We start from the raw sequence: 25179 nt of genomic DNA on the forward strand, positions 1-25179 counted from the left end.
TCAGTCCGGTTGATTTCAGTGTCCCGACAAGTGAAGGTGGAGGGCGCCTTTACAGGCGTCAGGTGTGCGGGGGCGGGCCAGCAGGGAGAGCGGACCGGATGGTGGCTCACCGGTCTCGCAGGGACTCCTGGTTGCTGGAGTCCCCGCACACTCGCAGCCCCGCCGAGCCTCTCGCCCAAGCCGCCGCCTTACAGCCCCTTCTTCTCCCTTGAAAACGAAGCTCCACGTACTCCTGTGCGCAGCGGCACCCGCGTAGCGGGTGCGGCAAGAAGTTGGTCCGTTTTTCCCAAAAGGGCAGCGTCTGATCTGTGAAGCCTCAGTCCGGTTGATTTCAGTGTCCCGACAAGTGAAGGTGGAGGGCGCCTTTACAGGCGTCAGGTGTGCGGGGGCGGGCCAGCAGGGAGAGCGGACCGGATGGTGGCTCACCGGTCTCGCAGGGACTCCTGGTTGCTGGAGTCCCCGCACACTCGCAGCCCCGCCGAGCCTCTCGCCCAAGCCGCCGCCTTACAGCCCCTTCTTCTCCCTTGAAAACGAAGCTCCACGCACTCCTGTGCGCAGCGGCACCCGCGTAGCGGGTGCGGCAAGATGTTGGTCCGTTTTTCCCAAAAGGGCAGCGTCTGATCTGTGAAGCCTCAGTCCGGTTGATTTCAGTGTCCCGACAAGTGAAGGTGGAGGGCGCCTTTACAGGCGTCAGGTGTGCGGGGGCGGGCCAGCAGGGAGAGCGGACCGGATGGTGGCTCACCGGTCTCGCAGGGACTCCTGGTTGCTGGAGTCCCCGCACACTCGCAGCCCCGCCGAGCCTCTCGCCCAAGCCGCCGCCTTACAGCCCCTTCTTCTCCCTTGAAAACGAAGCTCCACGCACTCCTGTGCGCAGCGGCACCCGCGTAGCGGGTGCGGCAAGAAGTTGGTCCGTTTTTCCCAAAAGGGCAGCGTCTGATCTGTGAAGCCTCAATATATATATATATACACGTTGTAATTTGATGAATAATTGTAATTCGTAAATGGTATTAATAGATTAAAAGTGTGCGAATCACAGTAGACAGCCTTGTACAAAGATAGTTTTAAAATTTCGTAGTGTAATCCACATTTGCTGAAAATTAGGTGTGTGGATCACCGTAGTCCACGTAGATTCTCTGGTTATTCTTTGCAGAATAATACTGGTTCGAATAAACACACTAGAAAAGTTGAATAAAATAATTGATTCAGCCAATGTAGAGTCTCTTATTGATTCAGCCAATGTAGAGTATCTTCTATTGAATAATAGTCTATTGTGTCATAGAACCTCCTTGTTGAATCAATGGAACGTAAAAAAAAATGATTTGCCTGCCAGATGAGTATTGTGACGTCGTGGTTTGCAAGAAGTGAACTGAAACAATGTTTTGCCTGCCTGATGAGTATTGTGACATCGTGGTTGGCTGGAAATGACAGAACAAAGTACGTGGTTGGCAGCGCAGGATTGAAACTTGTGGTTGGCAACGCAAAGAGCATGCGCAAGAAGTGCACGTAGTTGGCAGCGCAGGACGACGTTGAAAACAAAACAAAGTACGTGGTTGGCAGCGCAGGATTTACACTTGTGGTTGGCAACCCAGAGAGCATGCACGAGAAGTGCAGTGTTCAAAACTCACGGCAACTCTCACGTAGTTGATTGATGCGCGAGTAAGGACATGCGCGCGTGAAGCAATAACAGTCAAGTAAGTTTATTTTTGAAATATTCAAGACAATGCGCGTACCATGTACTAATCGAAATAATTTGCTGTTTTGAAGTAAAAACACAATTTTTGGACAAAAGTCAGCGAGGGACTGGGTAAAGTTGTGTTGACTGGAAACAGCCGCAGTGACAGAGAGGCTACTCCGTAACACACTTGCACTGATTTAGAGGATATCCGAATAACTGTTCCTTAAGACACTTGCCAGAGATAGTGTCCACTAAAATAAATACTCTTTACTTGTGCCGGTTTTGAAGAGAAGGATGACTTCAGTAACTACGGCAGTAAGAGTAGATAGATAATTGATTGACCAAGTAGTATGGTTTCAGTTTAAAAGTCATAGACAAGAAATAGACATAGAAATAGATTAAATGACTTCGCTTGAAGTGTTCAAGAGATGAGGACGTCATCAAATGATCCAGGGTAATGCTGTAATCCAGAAGTAGAGTTTAGTTAATTGATAAAATTGATGGTTGAGGATGTGACATTTGAAGCAGATGATAAATCTTCTTAAAGTGGAGAATCTTCTTGAAGTGGAGAAATTTGATGCGTGGGTTCAGCTGTGTAGGAGCCTCGTCGCCAAATTTTTTAGTAATCTCAGGAAACAGGGTGAAGTTTCAGCACGAGTTTATTTGTAGAAAGAACTACACAGCTCATCATCTGCCGGTCACATCTATCTCCAAGTCAGTTGACTCCCAGCATTGAAACATAACATTCCACAATCGACCAGATGCAGTGATCAAACCAAAAGTCTAAGTTTATACCTAAAGTCTAAGTTTAGGCCTAAAGTCTGACTTATACCAGAAGTCCATGAAAAGGCTGGGGGTCTTGAAACAAAAGGGGCTCTACAAGATCCACTGTTGCCCATTTCCATAGAAATTCACACAGGGGGGCACAACATGTGCCCCCTGTGTGCATGCACCACAGTTCCTGCATGGTATGGACTTTACAGTCCATGCATTCCAGGAACTTATTTTGGCGTTCCCATTGTGGACCGCCCAAAAAAGCCCACCAGACACAAGGCGACTCATAATCTGACGGGCAGTGGGCACACAGGTTTGGTGGTGCAGGAGCAGCTGCTGGTGTGGCAGTCTGCTCCCGCACCACTAAACTCGCAATCAGGCCATAAGAATCTTACGATGAGTCAAACATGCTACTCCATTAAACATGGTGGATGTCCCATCCACCTTTACTTTCAGTGCATTGACAGTAAAGAACTTGTAATATGGTAGACAGAACATGCACCATACTTTGACAGAGGATGAGGGTAACAAGCCATTCACAAGTATGACCTATTAAGTAGTAGTGTGTGCAGAAATCTCTCTTACCTTGACCATCTGCCTTCTACCTACATGCGAGCTGTATGAAAACAAACCTAGACTATGCTTTGCTAACTATTCATGTATCTATCTTACTCAAACTCCTGACTATTATTGAGCAGATACCTGATGAAACTTGACTATTACTACCCCTGGCAATTGTCGTGCACTTACTGTGCTAAAACCAATTCCTTGAGTGTCAGGTAGTAAGTTGTGGGTGTCTGAGGAAGTCTAGCTGACCTATAAATTAAACTGTGTTAGCATAATTACACTTGAAAACTGGGGTACAAACCCTGAGGCAAACTCTCCTAAGAAGGACTTCCAGAAAGACTAAAGACCTTAGGGTTTGGCAGAGTCTTCCACCAAAACAAGGCAGATGTCCGAGCCATCATTATGTGCAGTGCATTGACTGTAATGCACTTGTTATATGGTGGAAATAACACCCACCACATTTTGATGGAGGATGGATGGCACCAGTATAAGCAATAAGTACATATTTACTGGAGTTGGAAAAGACACAGGGCCTATATATGAGTGGCTAATTAAATTCCATCCTTTGCATAACCCCTGTTTGCACAGGTAGGAATTACGAGTTTGTTATTATCTAATGCATCCAATAACAATCTTAAAGCATTCAATAGCCCAACATTCATTACATTTTGGCAGGTCAAACCAGCCGAAATGTAACTGTGAAAACATACAATAATTACCATATTATGCAGATTTTGGTGTGCTAAACACCAAAATCAGTACGTTATGCCCCATAAACTCATAATTGGTGTTATTTAGCACAGCTGATAAATAACGTACCCTGTGGTATCGTTAATTATCAGGCGCAATAAATAATGTCTCAACTCCTAATCAGGCCCACAGTGACATAAATCTAATTTGGAAGTAAAACACTCTTGGATTGTGGTACTTCTTTGGTTAACATCTATTAGAAAGATGTTCCAAATTAGATGGAACAATTTGAAAGGCTGACCGGCTAATCAAGTAATATGCCACAGAAGGTATGTATTCATGCACAGACATTTAAAGTCACTTGCTATTATTTGTACTGCTTTAGTTCAGTCGGTTTCCCTGAACTTTACTTTGGCATGGTATAAAGAGAAACAATTTGGAAAACACAGGTCTGGAAGAGATGGGGACTTGAAACAGTGGTAATGACTCTTCTGTCTCTTTTCTTGCTAAATACAAACTCTTCATTGGTGATACAATTGAATCTTTTCTCTGTTGGAGGAATGCAGTCAGGAAAGTGCAAATCCTACATCCCTGAAACACTCTCCACAATAGTTGCTTCAACTATTGAAGCTTCTACAGCAGTAAAAGTATCAATAACGGACAACTCAAAATCAAGGAAGGACATCAGTCTTCCCATGGTATCCTGACAACAGACTATTGCATGCATGTTGCCAAGTGGATCAAGTATTTAGGGGAAACATCCTTTTACAACGCAACTTTTATCACGCAGTGCCTTTACGACGCAACTTTTACAACGCAAACCATTACAACGCATTGCGCTGGGGGGCGCTCTAGGATAGGGAATAAGTTTAATTTACTATCCAACACCTTCCCTAGTGTCCACGGGGACTGGAGTTGGAATAGTAAATTAAACTATTCACTATCCAGCACCCCAAAGCGCTATGCGTTGTAAAGGTTTGTGTTGTAAAAACCGCGTTGTAAAGGCATGCAATGTAAAAGCATGCGTTGTAATGTCATACATCCATTATTTAGCTAACTTCTTATACAATGTGCGATTTTTACGAGTATCCACTTGTCCACTTCACCTATGCAAGTGTTGATATCAAATACACAGGCTTATGTACTTCTGCAAACTTTTCATAAACTGAGACTGCAGAAGTACTCTCATTGTGAATTATAGTGTGCCCATATACTTGCCACGTATCTGAGAATTTCACAGCCAGCATGTCGCTGCAAGGCAATGCACTGCTCTGGTGTTTTTGAATCTTTTCCAAACAAGTTTCTAAGGAAATCATTTGCATTGACTTCAAATTATTCCAAAAGCCACACTATCAGTGTTGTACAGCTCACCAAATTGCTGTTCACCTATATAGAAATTGTCCACATATAAGGATATAAGGCATCATTTTTTAAAATCTAATTCCTAATTTGGCAGGGAAATCTGTAGGATTTACACTGGAGTTCTTCCCAGTGAACACCATCAGGGTATACACATAACCAGAGGAACTCTTGCACAGAATGCACAACTTGCTTCCAGAACAACCTCTATTTCTTAGCATGTACTGTCTGAGTAACAACCTCTCATTGTACAGGATCCATAATTCGCCGACAGCTATCCTTTTACTGGAGTATAAACCTCGGGAAAATTGGCATAAAAATGTTCTTCTAGGACCGGCCAAAATGTAAACAAGCTTTCATGATCTGAATGGTCCCATGGCAGTGTTATAAAAGAATGAGTGAAAAGGCAGTTGAAGAATCAAAAACAGTGTTCCTGGTCATGCCCGACAGGAAGCTGGGTGTTTACCAGTGAAAGATCCAAAACTGTATTTATATCCCCAAGTAAATTGGAATTTCCCAGGTGAGCCCTAGAAGGAGGTGACAGTCTGCCTTCATGTTCCCTTAGAAACTTTCATCACTCACAGTGAAGTTAGCCAATCGGTGAAATGGGCTAACCCACTGCCCAATGCGGTATCACATAGTGGGCCAAAGAAAATCCGCCTGATTGCCTACCGGGGGGTAAAGCTGTTTATATGGTGGCAGTGTCTGGTAGACACCGCCATCCATATTAAGATGCAGGCGGGGACCTGCCTTTCCGTGGCGGCAACACCGGCACGGAAAGGCAGGCGGTTTCTGACATTGGGGGCACGTAGCGGGCGTGGGGGTGCACATGGGGGTACCTATGGTACCCCCCTGCAGTTCCATGCACAACAGGGCTGGCACCACGCGGTGACTGCCATGTTGTGCATGGAAGTGCACAACATGCCTTCCTGGCATTGTGGTGGGCGGTGCTGAGTGTACCGCCCGCCACAATGTTGGGAATGCAGGATGCGTCCACCACGGTGGCGGGCGCATCCTAATGGGATATACGGGACCGCCGCACCCTTAGCAGGCGGTCCCATTTCCCACAGGACAAAGTTCGCCTGCCATACCAAAGATGCCCTTAGTGACAGAGTGCATAATAGCACAGACCCTAACTGTTGATTCCTGGGAGTTTTCTTGAAGGTTGATAATCAGTTGAGTCACATCCACATACCTATATGTGGCGAGACCCATTTGTTTAAAATTTGAAGCCAGAGGGAGACTGAAATATTAGAAAGGAGAGGAGACAAACAGTGGGAACCTCCATGGGATTTAGTTTGGTGGAGACAGAAATGTGCCCAATTGAAAGTTTGGTATCTTTCTGATAAGATGGAGGTCAGCCAGTTCAGTGCCTTGTTTTGGATACCAATGTGCTGTATTAGGAACAGGAGGATGTGATGAACTAATAGGCCGAAGGCCGCAGAAAGGCAGAGGACATAAATAACCCTCAACCATTGTGGTCTGTGTTTTTTCTCAGATCATCAATGGTAGTGGTAATGATCAGCTCTGGAGAGTAACCTAGTTGAAAATCGACTTGAAATGGAACTAGAATATTGAAAGTTTAAATACATTTTTGCACTTCTTTTGTTTCTGTTTTTTCCACTAATTTTGAGAGGGAGGAGAGAGACTGGTCTGTAATTAGCCAGATACAATTAGTCCAGGTTGGGTTTAGTCCTCCTGTAGGGATGTGTTAATAATATGCATAATAGTGAGTAGAAGTGAGACAGATGTTTTCAGAAGAACAACGAAAGTTTGCTAGTGCTGATGATGGTAAACCCCTCTTCCATAGATAGAGAGCAGATAATGACAAAGATTGCAGGAAATTGTAAGAGTTGACACAGTTGCTTCCTCCACCCTACAACAAAAGTTGGCCCATATTGTTTTAATTTTAGCCACAAAAATGGAAAAGAAACTAAGTATTGCAAGGGAACTGAGTCAGTTTTACAGGCAAAGGGATTTGTTAACATATTCACTGTTTTGAATGGAGAGTGTGCTTATTTGGTGCATGTAGTATTTTCTGTGAGTAGAAACATATTTTAGTTTTGCACATGAGTTGGTTAGAATATCTCATGTGCCTAAGATATGTTATTTTATCTTGAGAATTGTAGTTCTTTCTCCGTGGTCTTTCTACATTTTTGAATATCTTCTTATCCTGACACATTTAGGCTTAAAATCCTTCATGCACGTGGGTGCCATGGAGTCCAGAGTTATTAAGCAGTTCAATGACTACCAAAGACTTAGAGCCCCATCATTGCGACTGTTATCCATGGTTGGCGGTGCGGCTGCGGCGGTATCACTGTGGCAGTATGTTTGGCACATAGGAGAGACTTAAACGCATACTGCCACAATGCAGCACCTTCAGCATGTCTGTGCACCATGTGCCATGCACCAGGTCATGCATGGCACACAGTGCACGGTAGAGGGGGACTACATGTGCCTCCAGGCACAGTTTTCTCTGGGCTTCATCGCCTGGGGGCACTGTTTGGGGCCCCTTGCTACTCTTTCTGATAACCTTTTCATGGCAGGGTTCCGATGGCAATGTCTGCCTCGGCACCGCTGCCAGAGGCTGCCGCTCTGCCGACCGCCACATCATTGGGACCCATGATCCTGGCAGTAGTGTGTCCTCCAGCTGCTACTGTCTGACCACCACCATCCTTATTCAGCAATTGGACTGACGGGCTGTCGACGGTCGAATGGCCACTGAAGGGCAGGCGGCAATCTGATTGCCTGCATCGTAATCGGACCTTTAGTTACAGAATTTGTAATCTTCAATTTTGTATTAAAAGCTGATCTAAATTAGGTCTATTAGATAGCTTTGAGGTTACATCTTTCTATAATTATGGAATCAGCTTTTGCCTTATATTTAGTTGATTTTTAGAGAGAATTAAATTAGAAAGCGGTCATAGTGTCGCAGGGATTCTGCTGGTAAGCAGAACTGTGCCTTGGGGTGACAGAATGTCAGAAAGTAGGGACTGTGTTGTCATACCACATCAGTACCTGCCAGCCCTACTCCAGACTAGCTCACAGTGCCTCACCTGAGCTCCTATCCTTCCCACAGTAGCATGTGATTTTGGCAAACCTCGAATTTGAACCTCTGGTCCGCAAAGGAACCGTGGAAACAGATCATCACCTTTCATCTCTTACTCATGTATGCCCTTAGTAAACAAAGGAAAGACATGATGAAAGTTTACAAAACATTTATTGAAACTATTGTAGTCAATTATAAAGCAGATGTGCTGCGATTAGTAGACAAATACAACTAAGCAAAGAAATCAACATAACTAGCCGTCTGTATACAATGACCAACCCAACCATGGCAAATTATCTATCTGTAAAGGCCTATTCTTACTGTGTAAGCAAAGAGATATATCAGTGATCTCTGGCATTACCAATGGACCCATGCCTGGCATGCATTAGTTCCAGGACTTTCAGAAGTGGGTGTCCTCCTCTACACAAATCCATCAGCTTGAGTACACATAGTAAGGATAGTCTCTGCTACTTCCCCATCGTGAGGGGGACTAGACAGGGTTGCCAGTTGCCCCTGATGATTTTCACTCGAGCAAGGTAGCCCCTGGTGTTCTCACTTTGGGCGTGGGCATGAAACTAGGCCTCAAAATCGCAAATCACTGACACGTAATATTGTTATATGCAGATGACGCGCTTGTGCATCTCCGTAATGACCCAGACATTCTGCCCCTTCTGATGGCCTCCCTGGATGTGTTCCATAGGGGTTATCAGGCATCTGAATGAATTGAGGGAAGCCTTGCTTGTTCCCGTACGTACCATTGTCCGAGACACAATCGGAATCACTACTTGAGGTTGGGATGCAGTGGTGACCGGATACCTTCAAAAAGTTGGGAGTCAACATTTACCAGAGGAGAACAACCTCCTAGAAGGTAATCTGAGTAAGATGTAATGGCAATTAGATGCTCATTACCCTTCTGTTCTTCACTGCCACTGTCCCCGATGGGCAGAATAACCATCTCAAAGATTTTAGTCCAACCCTGCCTGTTATACTTCTTTGCGGCACTACTGGTAATTATCCGTAAGTCTTTCTTCAGAGATCTGTGCTCCTTTCTATCAGTGTTGATATCGGGAGCAGGCAGAAGAAGGGTTTTCCTTGTGAAACTCTATGCACCACTACTGGAGGGGGCGTAGGGGCCCCTAACTACGAACTCTACTGTGCTGCAGCCCAACGTCAATGGCTGATGAGATTGCTAGCAGATGACAGAAACCCTGAACAAATTATAGCCTCAGGTCACCTAGGCGACTCCAAAATCATGAGGTGGCTTATGACACAAGGGAGGGTTGCCAATCCCAACAGCATACTTGTGACGATGGCAAAAGGGGCTTGGGAAACATACATTACACCACATGACAAACTGACACCACATGCACCACAACTGCTACTTTGGACACTATCGAAGTTGCTTCAGACTCACCCAGCACCATGAAATCCACACATGACGAGAGGCAGGAATAAGCACCCGGGGGACCAATTTAATGATGGTCTATGGAACTCCCTTGGGATCTACGATCATTGGCCCAGGCAGCTTCTTACTGCAATATGCAATGTAGTCCTGAATATAGGATAACTGGGGCGATGGGCACAAAGCGGCAATGGTCTCTGCAGGACTTTAAGTATTGATTACACATAGAAACCAATATCAGACTATCACAACACTATACACAGCACTGGCAGCGTAGAGAGCCACCAACCTGCCCCGCCTGCGATGGTGGCAGGTAGACCACTTACAATTAGAGATCACAGATAGCACACATGGACGAAATGTCTGGGCAGTGTTAAAATTGTCTCCAAAAATGCAAGAATAAAATTAACACATTGTATTTACTCACACCATGCCTATCCGACCCGATAAGTGTATTGGGCAAATGTATCAAGGTGCAATCCACAGATGCCCCTGATGCACAACACTGAAGGCAGATATCCGTCACTGCACGGAACACTCTAGCTTTTGGGATGGGGTATTAAAGACCTTGATGGACGTTACTGGAGAACCAATCCTTAGAGACCCAATTGCCTGCTCAGGCCAGCGAATCACACCAAAAAGACCAAACACCTATGGGGTTTTGTGGACTTACCTGAATACCCTATAGTAATGTCCTGGAAAGCGCCAGTAGCATCCGGTATTATAGTTTGGCTACATGAGGTCCAAAAATGGAGAGCAGCTCTACAGGCGCTCCAACCCACAGCACAAGGGAGGCAACCAAATGAACTATAAAAGCATGGAATGGATGCCTAGAAAAGGTAAATGCCAAAATCAACATACATCCCCAAGGAGCAGCCAAGATATTTACAGAGGCAAACTCCAGCATAGTCATATGTACCAACAACAACACAGATGAGTACCTATATTGCATCCTATAGATCTCACTGAAGAGGGAGTAAGGGGGATACAGCCGGTCAGACTAATATCCGACCACAAAAGGGATCATAATTCTAATGTACGTAGATAATGTATATGTTAAAATTAGCGTTGTTACACTAGAGTTATTTATCCTGTACCACTATACTTGATTATCCTTGCAAATACACAGGGGCTAATCCCCCATGATTGCTGCATTAAAATACTGTTAACTGGAACGAGGCCATTAACCAATGTTGTAAAATGTGAATGATAAAAAGGGAGTGTAATTTTGCACTTAATTTTATCACATATTTGGGGCATCAAATTTCAGAGTATGGTATTTTACCTAAGAAAGAATTGGTGGAAGCCTTCAAGGAAGCTCCCACTCCTACATTTGTATTTGTATTTGTATTTGTATTGTGTATTTGTAAAGCTCAACTATCGCTCCGAAAGGAGCATCCTGGCGTTATACATCTAAAGATGATATCAGATCTTTTCTCGGCTTAGCAGAATTTTACGCTAAATTTGTTAAAGATTTCGCAAACAAACATTTCGAGATAAAACAATTGCTTAAGAATTCTAGCATGTTGAGCGGAATATTATTCATCAAAATTGCTTTGATTGTATTAAAATGACATTTGTACTGTCATTCCTTTACAGGGATTTGATCCAGGTGCCACAACCATTAGAGCCACTTACACTAGAAGACGGGATTTTGGTGTAGTTCTTTCACAATTTGGGGAAAATTCCCAAGAATACACAACCTTGTGTGGTTCATGGTGACTTTTTCCTACCTAGCAAAATTGATTTACTATGGAGAGAGAAATGTTAGTGTGTGTGGGGTATTGACAAATCCTAGCAACATATTTGGGGCTCGGATTTTTTTTTCTGTACAGACCACAAACCACTTATTAAAATAGTCACTACAGTTGGAAGGGAAAAACTGCACTTAGGTTGGCCAGGTTCTTCTTACAGTTGTTGATTTACACTTACAAGATACAATATTTACCAGGCTCTAGGAATAAAGTTTCAGATTATATGAGTTGAGCCCCCTTAAATGTTGAATGTTTAGAAAATAAACAATGGCAAGATGTGTGTGTGGCAGTGAGGGAAGAGGGAAACACTGACATCATTACCAAGGAACAATGGTTAAATGGTTATGAGACAGATGAGAATTTATGTCAAGTAAGGGAATACATGTTGAATCTTTGGACTGACAAGAAATATGTGAGAGCGGACATAAGAACTTTCTGGGAAACAAAGGATGAATTGTCATGGGAAGATGATGGATTTCAGAGTAATTCCACCCCAAGCGCTAAGAAGAAAAGTGTTTTTACACATGAAGGACATCATTACAAGTAAGAGGAAAAAGAAATTACATTATTGTTGGCCAGGCGTGGACTTAGAGAGTGAAAGATTTGTGCGTGAGTGCATTGAATGCTTATATGCTGATAAAAGCTTTGTGAATTTAGCCCGCCCTTGTCCCCACTTGAATGCGCTGATAGATCTTGGGATGCCTTTGCCATTGACATTATAGGGTCACTATGCTATCAAAAAGGGATTGCCCAATATATTCTTCTGTTATTTGATTTGTTTTCAAAATGGCATGGGGTGAGTGTTGTGAAAGTGGGCTCAAAGACAGTAGTGAAATTCCTGGATGAGAATTCTCAACATGAAGATATACCTAAATCATTACTGACTGACAATGGTCTTCCAGGGAGTTACAGAATTATTTGGCTACAACTAATCCCACATGTAACCACACTTCATTATACTATCCCACCAGTAGAGGTGCTAAAGAACGCTGATGGGAAGTATACAAATGACTATTAAGAGTTGTGTAAGTTGGAAACTAGAAATAAGTAAATGTATGTGGGCTTATCGCATCACACCTACTGTAACAGTGCATTCCCCTTTCAGGATTCTGAAATAACATGAGACAAGAACAATTCTCATGGCAAATATTAGTAAATCACAGGAACAATACAAAAAGAACTATGATGATAAACATGGTGGTAAAGAAGTAAAGCATTCCATTGGTGACTTAGTTAAAACGAAAACCCGATAGAAGATGGGGAAGGGCAGTAGAAAGTTTACAGAACCCTTTAAAGAGATATCCCTTTAGAATAAATCTGCAAAACTCACTGATCGAAAGTATGGCATTTTAGTAAATTGTCTAAGTGCCATTTGAAGGCTAGAAATGATGGCTTAAATGTAAAAGATATGGGTAACCCAAAAGGAAGGCACATGCATTGGTTGATGGATGATGATTCAGAGGGAGAAGCTGGGTATGGATGCATTGATTCCTCTGTTGCTGAGGCAAATTCGGGCTTGAGGTCAGAAAATCTGGAATGTACCACAAAGGCGGGACGCATTTTACAGCTACCCAAAAGATGGAATGATTATGTGTGGGGTGACCAACTTTCACTTCTGCTAAGTGGTGGGTTACATTTCTGCAAGACAATCTATGTTCTCTATTGGTATGCGATACACTCAATGTACTTTATTGATATGCTCGTTTATTAATCCATTGCTCTGTTATGTATACCATTAATATATGTTATGCTTAATGAAATATTTTGTCTTCATTGTGGAATTTTGGGTGCAATTTGTTACGGTGTTATTTGATTTCTTATTTTCATTTTTGTCTTTTATTGTGTTAAGGAGGGCGATATGTTGTGTTTATCAACTCATCACATTCTCATGGAATACGAATGCGACGAGGAGAGAGAAACAGACTGGAGAATGGGTGGAAGGACTTGTTCCCTGCTTTGTGCAGCTGGAAATAAAGTCCTTTCACGCTGCCACTTGTACTTGGAGCGTTATTCCACACTGTGCTGCCTGGAATGAGGTAATCTAGGAATCAGTCCAGGGAAGTAACGCCCTTCATCTCTGCAGTTTCGGTACTACATTTGGGTGTAAATATTGATAATTATGTTAACAGATTCCTTATTACAAGGACAAGTTGGAAAGTCTGATGGCATCCATTGGATGGGCACAGTTGCAATGAGGTGGGCCCATAAGGGACTTATAAACCTATTGAAATATTAAAGCTAATCATAAATTATTATCCACAAAGTTGAGAAAGAAACCCGAGTGGGCAGCAGTTTTCTGGCTGCTTAAGCATCATAGAGATTTTGCTGATGGGGCTACTTTTGGTAGGAAAATGTAAGCGGATGGACATAGGGGATGGAGTTGACACCACAAAGAGCGAGGTCAAGTCTTTAAAGCTGGGGCATTTGTTCCCTAGTGTTGATCATTGAGTCAAAGAGATTGAAGCTACTAGATCATCAAATGTGGTTTATTTTTAGGGGGTTGAAGGAGGCGTGATTTGTTCTGCATTTGTCTGCAGTGTTAACATATGACAAACTGGTTGTGGGAGAGAAGAGGATTAAAGAACCATTCATCAGCCCCATCTCCCAAATAGAACCTGAAACTTTACTGAAAATGGTATCAACTGTTGAGAAACCATATGAGCTGGTGGCAAGAATTGGGACTTGCGTCTAAAGTTGCTGTAATTGCTACTGGTGGTGTATGGACGAGCTTTGAAATAGTGATATAGCCGTAGTTTTGTATAGAACTGTTGAAATTCGATCTTATATTCGGATGGTGGTGTTCATTTGTCAGTACAAAACCAAGACCCTTGTTTGAATCCATCAACAGACAAATGTAACAGACAAGAGAGACCAGCTGTATACGAAAAGAAACTTCACCTAGAGAATCTGGAATAATTTCCTTGATTACCATTACAAGAAGGCCTCCCAGGGTTTGAGCAAGTTTTAGTTAGTATGTACCACAATGGGTCAGAATATTGTGTTCTGAAATTTCAAATATGTTTGGGATAAATGGCCTTTCACACAACTCAAAAGCAAAGTCTGTAGTGGTGTCACATAGTACTATCTCTAGTGGCCTTGATGTTATAGAGTATTTTTGGAACTTTTTTCCATTCCTCATGGAACATTCTCAGGTGCGCGGTTGAGGGACTCCGTACGGAGGACTATGCAATAGTCGTCTTAGTAGATGCAATTCCTGCTAAATAAACAGACATGAAGGAAGTTCCTTGCTGCTTCCAGCCTTGGAAAGCCACTCAATCCACAATAGTGCTGGGTAGCGGAGGTGACACCATACATACTTTGGCATCCAGTGACAACCGCACGGTTGTCTCCTTGTCCCAAGCTTACCTCCTCAACAGTCTCCTACTGCTGTTGCACACCAAGAGGAATGGCAAAGAGCATAATCTCCATAATGTAATCAGTTCTTGGAGAGTGACATGTACTTCTTGTATCTGTGCAGCCTCCGCGCACCCTCAGATGAGGGGTAGCAAGGGCATTATTGGAGAAGTGTGGCTAGTGGAGAAGTGTGGCTCAATGTTTAGAGCGGCAGACTCTGGTGCAGAGGTCTAGCCCGGGACCAGGGTTCAATTCCCTGCCTTGGCGGGTCTTGGGCTCAAAATTCCACAGACCTGATCATTCTCGCCTCGGTGCCTATTCCAATCATAGAGTCCCACTCTGCAACTCGGGGCAATAGCTTGCTTAATCTCCACAACGGCCCCCACAACGCTAAGGATGCCTGGTCCCAGGAGTGGACACCTCACAGGGAAAGCCAGGATGGGTTCCACAGCGGTATTCGGTACAAGCGCCTTGAGACCCTTGCGGGTGAGTAGTGCGCTATACAAATATCAATTTACATTACATTATTAGGTTTACCATAGGGCAAGCTGCTTCCCCGGGCCCCCCAATTCCTATTCTAGGCTCCCCTTTAGTATCAATGGCTCATGCCAACATCGGGGAGTCCTATGGGATGTCAGAAAAGGGCATTTTCTGCAGCCTCCTTGGCTGCCATCTATGCGTCACTGTTCACAGAATTTATTATCAAGGAAGTGTAACCATGGAGACCTGTTATTCCATAAACAGTTTTGTGTGGACGGTAACTGAATTTGTCAGCGGTAATGACCACATTACTTGCAAAAATTTGTATCAGCAGTATTCTATTTTGCCTGTAGTAAAAGCTGTTACCAGCAGTAAATTGCATAGTGCTTGCTCTTGACAGCAAAAATGCTGCATATAAAGTATTTTCCATCGTTGCTGGTGGTACTTAAGTAAACAACATTTTGAACAACAATTTAAAATACTGCTGACACATTGCCCAACAGCGCAAAATTGCCTGGAACCCCTACAAGAGTCCCCAGATAGCAATGTGATGTGGCCAGGATGTGTGAAAGGGGTGAAAGATGCACACACTTGTGGACGGTGGTGTCTGCAACTTTAATGTCGGGATGCGGTCCATCCTCTTCTTGTGTCAGTCGCAGCGCTATGATATTTCCCTTTATTCCCATCATTTCCTTCCTTTGCGGTCTCGCATCACACCCTTCCTGTCTCAAGTTATGTCGGCGTCATCAAAAGAACCGTGACATCCAACCTTCTGTTTTGCAAGTGGTCTATTTCTAGTGCAGCAGCAGAAACAGCCGCCCTAAAAATAGGGCACGCCGTCATGTTTACCTACGTTTCTTTGGATGCGCTTAGGCCGGCGCCGGTACTCGCTGCCCGCAAACGTCTAGGCCTCCGGGATGCGAGGGCCGGCCTCAGCACGACGCATGCGTGCTCGAGGGCAGTTTTCAGACAGTCACATTCTCTGCAAATCCCTGGCGTCCCTGGGAAAAGATAAAGATAGGGACAGCTAAAACCCCGACTTCCTGACAATCCCACGCACCTGTTCACAGGGTTGATGTGTGCAAGGCATGCAATATATAAGAGCAGAAACAATCATGCAACTGTCAATTCACTTTATTTTGAATTTGGAACCCCGAGAGCGCCTCTTTGCTTTCATAGGTACTGGCCACTCTTTCTCATGCCGGGCGGAGTAACGCCACAAGTCTGAAACACATATAGCGCCTTATTACAGTGCTGTGTAAGCAGAAAGTTAACTTGTCAGCAGTAATGGTAGTATCCCGTAAACGGATCTATGTCAGCGGTATATGAAATGTGCACCACATTTGGCAGTACAACGCAGCGCAACTCCAAAATTGATTCACTGTGTTGTGTTGAGTGAGAAGGATAGCGCCATATCTACAGGCATATGGCACTAACCTCAACTCCATAGCGCCAGTGCAGAATTATGTTGCTGAGCACCATGCACACTTTGTGCCATAGTGCAAAAGAGTCTGCGTGAGTCTAGCATTGGTTTTGTACTTCCAGTACTAAGGGGCAGATTTATGATGACTGGCGCATCCCCAGGGATGCACCAGTTATTTTGCGCCACTGCTCCGCCACCCATGGTGCGCCGCATTTACAATGCGGCGCACCATGGGGCAAAAACGGCACAGATGCGTGACGCATCTGTGCCGTGTGTGTGTGTGTGTAGTTGAGCTTATATAGCGCACAGCTACCCGCAGTGGGTTTCCCGGCGCTTGCTTAGGGAACCTGTCCTGGTATTCCCCTGTGAGATATCAGGGTATCCACAAGGTGAAAGTCAGGCATCCCGCCGCGAGGGGCCGTTGTGGAGATTAAGCAAGCTATTGCCCAGAGTCGCAGAGTGTGAACCCGAGAGTCGAGGAGGCACCGGGGCGAGAATTATCGAGTCCGTGGAATTTTTAGCCCAAGACCCGCCGAGGCGGGGAATTGAACCCTGGTCCAGGACCGATCTCAGCTTCCGGGTCTGCTGCCTCTAACCCCTGAGCCACACTTCTCCACGCCGTAAAGGTGGCGCATTGCTGGAGTTGCGTCGTAAGCGCGACGCAGCTCCAGCAAGGCTCGGGGGTGCCCCATCTTTACAATGCTGCGTCAAGACCTACGCCTGCTTCAAGCAGGCACAGGGTTTTGACGCAGCATTGGCCTGACAGTGACTGAGTGAAATCTTATAGATTTCACTCAGCCACTTTTGCGAGGCGCACCTGCCCCGGAACGCCCACCCTGCGCCGGAACGCCCACAAGTGGCGCAGGGCTTTACAACGTGACGCATCTGCCTAGATGCGTCACGTTGTAAATGGGTCGTAGGGATGCACCACGTTTACGCCGCAGTTGCGTGACGCAAACGTGGCGCATTTCCAACATAAATCTGCCCCTGAATATTTTGCTTAGACTGTCTTTACACCTTTTCATACTTTGTATATGTGCTGCACAGTACACAAATGCAAAGTTGGAAAAGAAAGGAGAAATGAAGTCATTTCTCCTTTTAGTGCTTGCTTTCAAGTGACATTAACTTTTGGTGCAAAATCCTAAGTACTGCTGTTAGTAGATAGGGTAAAATATGGGTGGCAGCACAGAGCCACCGATTTACCACTCATGGAACACCCACTTGATGCAGAGTAATGCAAGTTAGTTTGAAAGTTTGGAAGTGGCTGAATGAATGCATGCTGTAAAATTCACTGATTATCTGCTCCTTCAAACTTAACATACATCCAGACATCAATTGAGAATCACCAGTTGCACAGCTAATTAACGTCAAGCTACTCACACCTGCTTAAAAAGATTTCAGGTCTGTAAACTGTTATTTCAGGAAATGTGCTTTTCGAGCCTGTTTCAATTCATGTTATATTACATAACCCAGCATCTGTGCTTTCTGTTGCTGTGTTTCTTATCCATACTTGCAACAATTACAACAGTACACAATCACCAAACAGAGATATGAAAACTGTTTATGTGGGAGAATGAATCCTTGTGTATTGTCACCCCCATTTTTTCTGCACTGATGCCACTGTATTTTTGATGCTGCACGCTGAGACACTGCTGACCAGGCCCCAGTGCATGTAGTCTGACCAATAAAGCATGTTGAAATTGGCTACAATCCTGATGGGCACATTTAGCTTACCTATAAATCCCTAATATATGGCACAAAAGTGTGCCCAGGGCCAGTAAGTTAAATTTCACTGGTGCACTGTTGCACATATTATGCCACCACTAAAGTGACAATGCAAGGCATTTCTCCAGGCCTGTCCCTACACCTGGGAATACAAGTTTAAAACTGCCAATGCAATCTTGAAAAATGTATCTCTTGCCAGTCGTAAACCTTCATTTTTTTTTCACAACAAATTTTATTATATTATGATAACACATCTTGGCCGAAACGGCTCACATATGAATGTATGACAATAAATGGCGGACGTCTCTAAACAACAGTGACAAAAAAACTGGCACAGCCATTCCCAAATCACCCTCAGAGCCCCACATGTCGTCAACAGCAAATCTTCTTTTTTAATACTTATAAGTCACCCCTAAGAAAAGTCCTAAATGCCCGCAGGGTGCTTGGTTTTTAAAAAGTAGGACATGTATATTTTATGTTTCACATGTCCTGACAGTGAACCCCCCAAAGCCGTCTTCACAGTGGCAAGGCTGGCTCTACCATAGAGAAGGACTGGGTTGCATTATAACACCTTATAATGCCTAACTTCATTTTGGAGTAGCTAGACAATGATTCAATGACTCATTTTAATAGTAACTTTAATTCCAACTTGATGGTGAAGTCAGACCTTATATGGCTATTTCGAAAATGAAACCATGAGAAAGTTGTCATGTTCCTGTTCGCTGTCACTCAAAAGCTGAATGGGTCCTTAATTAGGTGTGAAGTGGCTCTCAGAGGAGCTGAGATAAAGGGAGAGGGATCAACCTTCCCATTACAGGATGGCCATATGGCCCCAAGAAGTGCATTAACTTCAAAGTGTGCCTATCCTGTCACTGGCAGATGAGCCTCACACATTGGTCTGCCTCCTTTTTGTCTTCAAAGCCAACTTGTCATGCAAATTCTGTGGAAGGGAGAACTACCCTAAAACTGGTTTAGAATGACAACAAGGATGGGTTTGCAAATTATCATAGCCAATCAAGTGGATTTATATAGCGCTGCTAATCACTCGAAAGGGCCTCCACCCGCTTGAGGGTCATGATGGCTCAGGTGACTCAGTCGAACAGCCAGGTCTTAAATGCTCTCTGGAACTCCAGTAGAGAGGTGGAGGTCCATTGCTGCAGAGGGAGGCCGTTCCAGGTTTTCACCCTGAGGTAGGAGAAGGAGTGTCCTCTTCTGTTGCCTCGGTGGATGTGGGGGTTGTTGGCGAGTGAGAAGGAGGTGGAACTTAGTTGTCTGGTAGGGTGGTGGAAATTCAGGCGATTGTTGATGTAGGCTGGTCCTTGGTTGTGCAGGGCTTTGTAGGCGTGCATCATAAGCTTGAATTGGCTTCTTTTCTGTACGGGGAGTCAGTGGAGTTTTTTGAGGTGGGGGTATGGTAGGTCCATCTGACCTACCATACCCCCAGGCAGCTGAGTTTTTCCATGGTCTGGAGTCCCTGCAGGAGGTGTGTGGTGATCCCAGCATAGAGTGCGTTGCCATAGTCTAACTGGCAGGTGACAAGGGCCTCAGTGAGGTATACTTGGTGTTCAGGGGGAGCCATTTGCCGACTTTACATAATGTGCAAAGCGTGTGAAAGCAGGCAGAGGTGACTGTGTTGATCTGAGACTACATGGTCAGTTTGCTGTCCAGGATTTTGCCGTGGTTTCTGGCATGGTCTGTTAGTTTGGGCGATGGTCCTAGTTCTAAGGGCAACCAAGAGTCATTCCAAAGGGTGGTGTGGTTGCCGAAAACCAGAACTTCCATTTTGTCAGTGTTGAGCTTCTTACAGTTGCCATTCATCCATTTGGCGATGCTCACCATGCACCTGTGGAAGTTGGTTATTGTGTTGGCTGGATATTCTGATAGTGAGAGGATGAGCTGGGTGTCTTCTGCATATGATATGATGTTTAATCTAAGGGATTTGATGATGATGGCCAAGGGGGTCATGTAGGTGTTGAAGAGGGTGGAGCTGAAGAAGGATCCCTGAGAGACACCGCAGATGACGGCCTTGGGGTCAGAGGTGAATGAAGGTAAGCAGACCTTCTGCATTCTTCTGGTGAGGAAGGAGGCAATCCACTTGAGGGTGTTTCCTTGGATACCGATGTGATGCAGTTTTCTGATCCGGGTGTGATGTGATATGGTGTCAAAGGATGCTGAAATGGAGAGGATCTCTTTTCTCAATCGAGAACAGATAATTAAGCTTCAATATCTGTAACGGAGACAAAGTTGAGGAAAATGGGAATGCACTGCAAGAGATATAGCGGGATACAGAAATGCAATTCAACACATACATAGATTAGCTGTGCGGATTGTTACACACCACCAAAGAGTTGTAAAGTTCAAGCATCAATCGGGACAACATGCATTTGCCATTACAGTCTTCAATAGAATGAGTACGCCAGGGGTTCTGACAGTATATGAATAAGAGAGTCAGTGTGCAGCAGGGGCAAAAGTAGGAAGGGACAGAGCCGCCCATGTGGGGTAGGTGTCTAAGGAATGCTAGTTGACTCTTAAGGGATGAAACAAATAATGGTAACAGTTATTCGGAGCGCACTGCACAGTCAAGGTACATGTAAATCAGCATAAGTACATGTGGTGCTCAGGAAGAAGAGGAGGGTTGGTTACCACAGCCCCCAAAGATAAACCAAATGGTCCAAAAACATTAGGTGTTCCTCCGAGCACTCATTCAATAGAACAAAGTCTTTGTGTAGTTTTCACTGATCCATTTAATGTCCGATTCTTCAATCGAATTCAAATTATAGATCCAACAATTGATAATACGCAGCCAACACCTGTTTCGTCAAGTCAGTAAGACAAATGGCTTCTTCAGGGCTGCAACCCAAAATATTTACAATAAATCACAGTTCTAGTAAATAATAGTCACAAAAACAGTACATGCTCTCCAATTTCATCTCATGAGAGAGCAAGTCAAAAGGGGGATACACCCTCAAACCATCATCAGTACAATAACATGTACTATCATATAGTAAGTGTCGAAAGAAGGTACATGTACACCAGGTTCGTGCTCATATCGAAATGTAACATGTAAACATTCATAAAATAAGAATTAGAGAACTGTTGTTCTATACTAGTCATAAGTTGTGGTTATGGACACCGGTAATACCACAGATGCCCGGATCATGCACAGTGCGATTAGATTCTAACAAGTCATAATAAAAGTAACTCACCAATACGATAAAAATTGGTGTCCTCAAAGATTATTTCTAGTCCAATAATAACACACCTATAAATAAACAAAACCACTAAATTGTAGAATAGTATAAATAGCCAAAATCAGCGCTTGTATTTGTACCATGTAATCCTCACCCCTAGATATCTTAGTATCCAAAAGCGGACTCCAGTCTGCATCTAATCACTTGAGCGTGCGTATTCCTACAGATAAGTATATAAATTAACTGTAATACCTCTTGTTGTCAGTGGCATATATTAAATATACGACAGCAAGAATATGTTACTTCACTACAAATTTAAATAGCGATCTCAAGTTAATCCTACTGCTCACGTTATAACAGTTCCTCACCTCGTAAATAGTCTGCAATAATCTGGGACCGCGTCGTCCCATATATCAAGAAAAATAGTCCTTTAATGTGTCCCGTGTACGTGTCTGTAACAAAAGTATACAATAGTAAAGCGTATGGCTACTATTTCATTCTCAAGTAAAAGCTCACTTGTCTTTCACGTGCTTACAGATCAGAGTATATCGTCGGGCGTAGAGTGGCGTTCTGCACCCCCCGCCATCTTGTAATGACTATTTATAGAAAGTCTGAAGCCACGTAACTAAACACGGTGTACCGCCATTTTCAAGTCGTGTGTAACTAACGCAAGTCTATTGACCTTGTCCTATCTTAGTTCATAAAAAGTATTTTATTTTTATTTTAAACTAACTGTAATACGTGAAGTAAAGGTAAAATCAAACCCCTTGTCATAATAGCTTAATTGTACTTCATCTCAAATCGATGGAATATTTATTTATTTATTTATTTTGGAATTTTATAAAGTGCTTAGTTACGCTTTCCGGCGTATCCCTGCGCTGAAATTGAGTAGGTGAGAGTGTGGAAAATTAAGGCAGTGCTAGGCGAAACAAGTGTGTTTTGAGGGCTCTACGGAATTTGGCCTCAGAGGGTTCAAGGCGTAATTCAGTTGGTAGCAAGTTCCAATTCTTGGCTGCGAGAAGTCGGAACGATCTGCCCCCCATGCGGGCTCGCCGGATTTTGGGCACAGCGACCAGACCAGTGCCAGAAGATCTAAGCATCTGCTCTGGTCTGTAAGGGGTAATAAGATAGTTGAGTGGAGCGGGTGCTCTACCTCCCAAAATACGATGGCATGTGCAAAGGGCTTTGAATTTGATCCTTTCACGGATAGGCAGCCAGTGAAGGGACTTTAGAGCAGCTTTAGAGGGTGTTCGCCTCGGAAGCCTCAGCACTAGCCGGGCTGTCGCATTCTGCAGTACTTGGAGACGGTTGAGACTTGTAGTTGTACTGCCCAGGTAGAGAAGATTGGCATAATCAAGTCTAGATGTCACTAGGGCATGCACAAGGGTCTGTCTGTCTCCAACAGGGAGCATGTCGAGAACCTTACGTAAGGTCTTAAGTATCCCAAAACACATTCCCACTACCCGATTGATCTGGGGCGCAAATGACAGTTCGGAGTCGAATATTACCCCTAGATTTTTGGCCTGTTGACATGGCGCAGGAGTGGGGCCCAGACAGTCCGGCCACCATGCTGAGGACCACACAGATGGACCTCCCCCCACCACGAGCACCTCAGTCTTGGAGCCATTCAACTTCAGGCAGTTGTTAGACATCCAGGAGGCAAGCTCCTGCATGCAAGCACTGAAGTTGGCGGCCGTAGTACCGGGCGATCGCGATAGGGAGATGGCCAACTGCGTGTCGTCCGCATAAGATACAAGTTGGATATCATATCTTTCCACAATAGTGGCTATAGGAGAGGCATACAGGTTGAACAGGGTGGGGCTAAGGGCAGAGCCCTGGGGAACCCCCTGATCAAGATTGAACGGCCTGGAGTAGTGTTCACCCAGTCTAACCTGAAAGCCTCTCTCCATCAGAAAGGATTGTATCCACCCAAGTGCCTTCCCATTGATTCCACCCTTGTTAAGACACTGTAGCAAGATGGAATGTGCTACAGTGTCAAAGGCGGCACTTAGGTCAAGCAGGATGAGTGCCATAGTTTGGCCATCATCAACTCCTTGCCTGATGGTTTCAGTGGCCAGGAGCAGCGCAGACTCCGTGGAGTGGCGTGGGCGAAATCCAAACTGCGTGGGATGAAGAAGATTGGATTGATCCACAAAGGTCATAAGTTGAAGGTTGACCACCTTTTCTGCCACCTTGGCCATATAAGGGAGAAGGGAAATAGGTCTCAAGTTGTCCATCCTGTCCCAGCTAAGGTTAGATTTTTTTTGAAGCGGGAGTACAATTGCCTGCTTCCACTTTTTAGGTACAGTGCAGGTCTTAAAAGAGATGTCAAGAACATCTCTGATGTAGGGCTCTAGGGTTTCAATGCTTCCTCCAAGGAGTTTGGGCGATGCAGGGTCACATGGGGACCCAGATTTGATAGATCGGCAGATCCGCTGCAACTCATTCGAGGAGGGAGTGGCAAAGTTATCTAACCTATTTATGCCTTCGTCTAATTTAAGGTGTTCCCTGAACTCCGTTGCCTTTTCCTTGCCCCCTGTAAATGGCGAGTAGATGTTAGCCACTTTATCAGAAAAGTAAGTGGTGATGCGATTACAGGACTCAACTGAGCTCGAGGGAGGGACGACAGAGGCGCTGCACAAGGAGATTTCCTTATAAATTTTAAATAGCTCCTTGGTGGAGTTATGGGCTTCATCAATCCTGCCTGAAAAGTAGTTGGTTTTCGCGCGTCTGATTAGATTGTGATATTCCCTGCGTCTGCCTTTATATTTCAGTTTGGCTTGATCAACGTACGCCACCCTCCATTGTCTTTCAAGTTTCTTACATTCCGCTTTGACTAGGCGGAGTTCATCGCTAAACCAAGGGGCCGATTTATGAGGTCTGCTATAAGGTTTTTTTTGACAAAGGGGAGCAGTGGCATCCAGGGCCGTGGTGATGCGCTCATCAAGTCGGTCGGATGCTGTGACGGCATCTTCCCCACCTGGTCTCCCACCTTTGGTGATGGCCGAATCAAATTTAGCTTTAGAGAATGTAGTCCATTTCCGACTCAGGTATTTGGCGCTATAGGGTTTTTGGGCATTAGATACAGGGACAGTTATTGTAAAAGGGACTACAAAATGGTCGGACCATAGAACAGGGATAGGAGTCTGTATTTTTACGCCATCCGAGTTGGCAAATATAGGATCCAGCAGGTGGCCCTTTAGGTGGGTGGGGGCTTTGGAATCAGTGGATAGTTGAAGGGACAGAAGTTGCTGGTGGAAATCAGTAACTGCTTTATCTGCTAGATTATCTAGGTGGATGTTCAAATCGCCTAGAAGCAGAAACTTATCCCTTCGTAAGGCAGTTTCCGTGATGCCATCCGTTAAACAAGTAATAAACTGGGTAGAGGGGCCCGGAGGGCGATAGATCAATAGGCCATTCACCATATTCCCCGAGTTAACCTTGATGGAGAAGGCTCCTATCTCGCCTTCGCGATGGGAAATGGTTCCAGTTGGCAGGTCAATGGTTGTTTGAGAATAATTGCTATCCCCCCACCTCTGCCTCCAACCCTATCTAAATGAGCCATCGTATATTCCGCAGGAAGAGAAGCAACTATGTCCGGCCCAGAGTTGGAGTCCAGCCAGGTTTCTGTGAGAAACAATAGATCTAGCTTCATGTCTAATAGTAGATCATAAATATCGAGACTATGTTTCCTCATGGATCTGGTGTTAAGTAATCCACACGTGAGCCTGGTGTG

The sequence above is a fragment of the Lissotriton helveticus genome, chromosome 10 (genome assembly GCF_964261635.1).
Source record: "Lissotriton helveticus chromosome 10, aLisHel1.1, whole genome shotgun sequence".
In the NCBI taxonomy this organism is placed as follows: Eukaryota; Metazoa; Chordata; class Amphibia; order Caudata; family Salamandridae; genus Lissotriton; species Lissotriton helveticus.